The sequence below is a fragment of the Pipistrellus kuhlii genome, unplaced genomic scaffold (genome assembly GCF_014108245.1).
Source record: "Pipistrellus kuhlii isolate mPipKuh1 unplaced genomic scaffold, mPipKuh1.p scaffold_m20_p_12, whole genome shotgun sequence".
Lineage (NCBI taxonomy): Eukaryota > Metazoa > Chordata > Mammalia > Chiroptera > Vespertilionidae > Pipistrellus > Pipistrellus kuhlii.
In genome coordinates, this window is record NW_023425427.1 from 6977975 (window position 1) to 6981811 (window position 3837).

Below are 3837 nucleotides of genomic sequence, written 5' to 3' on the forward strand. Positions count from 1 at the left end.
GCAGGAGCGCCTCCGCGCAGGCGCGCTGGGCGCCGCCGCAGCCGCCACGCTCTTGGCGACTGTTGCTAGGGAAGGACGCCTCCGCCAGACCGCGGCTTCCGCTGTAGCGCCGCACGCCTTCCGGACCCCGGCGGCCACAGGGTTTGGATTTGTCGGATTTAAAAGCGCAGGTTAGCCCACACCCCAATAACTGTCTATGTTAGACACCCTCAGCCAGGTTCCGGCGGCCTGTCTTTGCTGCCATGTTCTTTTTTTACAAGAAGGAAAGAAAGAATTCTTCCTGTTTTGTTTTGTTATCCCCCTCCCCACCCCCCATGATTTACTATTTATGATGTATTTCAGTGTTTTATTCAGGACAAAGTTCTGTAGGGGGTCGGAGGGAGTATTCAAGGGAGGCTGGGTCGTAGGGAAGGGAATGGGAATGAACATTTTTATGAAGTGTCACTATTTGCCTCTACTTTGGATTGTTCAGAAATGGCAAATGCAATATAAGTGATAACTATCTGTTTTGATGTATTAACCTGTCAACACTTAAAAAAAAAAAAAACACAAAAAAAAAACACCCGCACTAGCCAGTGTGTGCGGAGCGCTGTCCCGTCCACAGTGCCCTTCACACGCGATCTTTTCAAGAGCACGATTTCACCTGCCGCCCCGGGTGGGCTGGCTCTCTGGCCCTCTGGTTGTCAGCGTCAGGGTGTGTGCACGGGGTCTTAAAGCCGGGTCTGCACCCCGGACGCCTTCCTCTCAATAACCGCATGCTGCCTTTCCAAAAAGAAGATGAACTGAGAGATTCTAGGTGCTGCCTGCCTGCCAGGGACTGGTAAGTTTATTCATGACTATCTAGCTCGGGGTTTCTTTTTTTTTTTTTTTTAATATATTTTATTGATTTTGTACAGAGAGGAAGGGAGAGAGAGAGAGAGTTAGAAACATCGATGAGAGAGAGTCATTGATCAGCTGCCTCTTGCACACCCCCTACCGGGGATATGCCTGCAACCAAGGTACATGCCCTTGACCGGAATCGAACCTGGGACCTTTCAGTCCCCAAGCCGACGCTCTATCCATTGAGCCAAACTGGTCCCGGTTAGCTCGGGGTTTCTTAATTTCCATATCATTGACACCTTGGACCAGAGAATTCTTAGCCTTGTAGGGACTGTCCTTTTGCATTGTTAAGATGTTTAGCAGCATCCCTGTCCTCTACACACACACACACACACAACGCCATCAGGCCTGACAATTAAAAAGGTCTCCAGATATCGCCAAGTGTGTACAGTTGCCAAAAAAATACAGGTCGCTCAGTTAAATTTGAATTTTGGGTTACCCAAATATTTGTGTCCCACATATTACATGAGCTTAAACAGTAACATGAAGATCTTTGCCTCAAAAAAATTGTTTATATCATTCCCTCAGTAAATATTTATTGAGTCTCTACTATGAACTAGGCACTGTTGTAGGCACTGGGAACAGAGTGGTGAGCAAGGTAGGCCAGGTTCTTGACCTGGAGGAGCATCTATGCTAGTGAAGGATGACAGATAATAAGCAAATAAACTTTAATATGTAATTAAGAGTTCTTTTATGAAAATGAAACAAGCCCTAGCCAGTTTGTCTCAGTGGATAGAGTGCCAGCCTGTGGACCAAAGGATTTGATTCCAGTCAAGGACAGGTACCTTGGTTGCAGGCTCCTCCCTGGCCCAGGCCCTGGTCAGGCCTCGGGCAGGAGACAACCAATCATTGTGTTTCTCTCCTATCGATGTTTCTCTCTGTCTTTCCCTCTCTCTTCCAGTCTCCCTAAAAATCAATGGAAAAATATCCTTGGGTGAAGATTAATAACAAAAAAAAAAAAGAAAGAAAGAAAGAAACAGAGGAAATGAAATAAGCCCAGCCAAGTGGGCTTTGACCCATGAACCAGAGGATCACGGTTGGGTTCCTGTTGGGGCACATGCTGGGGTTGCAGGCTTGCTCCCCAGTAGGGGGTGTGCAGGAGACAGCCCATCAATGGTTCTCTCTCATCATTGAAGCTTCTATCTCTCTTTCCCTCTCTCTCTCCCTTCATCTCTCTGAAAGTCAATAAAAACATTTCTTTAAAAAGAAAATGAAACAAGGTAAAAATATACATGATTATATAGCACATACCATACACTATAAATCAAATACATATGAGATAGAGAAGTAATGGAAACACATAGAGAGTCACCTAGCCTGAAATTATTAGAGTTAGGGTCAGTCCTTAAGGTCAGTTCCAGGAGGAATTCACATCTACACTGACTTTGAAGGACAAATAGAGGATGAATTGAAGGGTGGGAGTGAGGGTGGAGTTTTGGGATAAGGGAGTTGTAACATAAGTACCAAGAAGAAAAACAAGAGATAGGCCAAAAAAAGAGAGAAGCTTTTCAAGAAATAAAAGCAGCCCCTATACCAGTAAGAGTAGGTGGAGATGAGGAATAGAGGGGATGAAACTGGGAAGGCCAGAGGGGCCATTTTATTCCATGTTGAAGTAGTTTCTCTATCCTAAGAGCAATGGAAAGCCAGCGTGGAATTTTTAAGTAATAGAGTGGCACCTTCTGATGTGCTTGCTTTTCAGAATAATTACTCTGTCAGAGGAAATGAGTGGGGACATTTATAAGAATGAATTGGGACAGTCATAAGAATCCAAGTGAAAAATGTTACAGGCCTGTCTCAATAAAGCATTGAGAATGGAGAAAGACCAAGAAAAGTTGACATAGATTTATGAAGTGAAATGGGCGGTATTCAATCATTGGTTCTGGAAGAGTGAAGGAGAAGAATGAGGCATGATAATGGCCAGGTTCCTGGGATGGGCAGCCGGATGCCGTCCCTGAAAGAAGGAACAGGGAAGGGCAGTAGGTCTATGGTGTAGGGTGATGCCCTCTCTTGAGTCATGTTGTGTTTGAGATGCCAGCCATCGCTCCATTGGATCCTGTCAGTTTTGTGAATGAAACATTTGATTATTGTCCTTGAACCTTGCCTCCCGTGGGGGCTCCTGAGTTACACAGCTTTCCCAGTCCATTTCCTCCATGCAAGCTCCTCATTGAAGCTGCTTGCTACCTGTTCAGGGCTCTCCTCCCTAAGGGAAGACGTCCCCACGCTGCTTTGTTGAGAAAGGAAATTGTCTACATTACAAAGGTGGTCACGTTGCTCTTACCCAACTTCATTTGCAAAAACTGTGGCATGGTTTTCAGGCTTCTGTGACAATCTAGGGTCTCACATGCTCTGGTTTTGCTCATCCTGGTCCCTCTGCCCAAGGTGTTTCATCTCTGTGACTCCTTCCAACCCTCCCCCCCCCTATTTCCTATGTGTCAACCCCAGTGTCTCCTCTATTTGGAATCTTCCTAAGTCACAGTCCCACAGCTGAGCTTCGTAATCAAGATCAAACGACCGTAGGGAAAGCTCACCTGAAAGCGGGCAAAACGTGGGTCTGTGGCTGTTATTCATTTATTGCCTCTGAGCTGTAAACCCGCACTCCTCCTCTGCTCTGCAGTCTGCATTTCCCCATTGCCTGGCTAGATGCTAAACTCTGCCAACAGAGGGTGCTTGAGGCACATGGCCAGGTTGGAAAAGGAAATTGATATATTTTCCTCCCAAGTAAATGGATCTATTTGCAGAGTTCCCTGTGCAGTGCCAGTGTGTTTGCCAACACATTGTTGATGGTTCCTGTTGTAGGTTAAATTATGACTTCCCAGAAAGATAGGTGCAAGCTCTAACCTCAGTACCTGCCAATGTGACCTTATTTGGAAATAGGCAGGTCTTTGCAAATGTCATTCATTACAATGAAGCCAACTAAAAGAAGGATGGGTCCTTGTCCAATGGCTCATGTCTTATAAG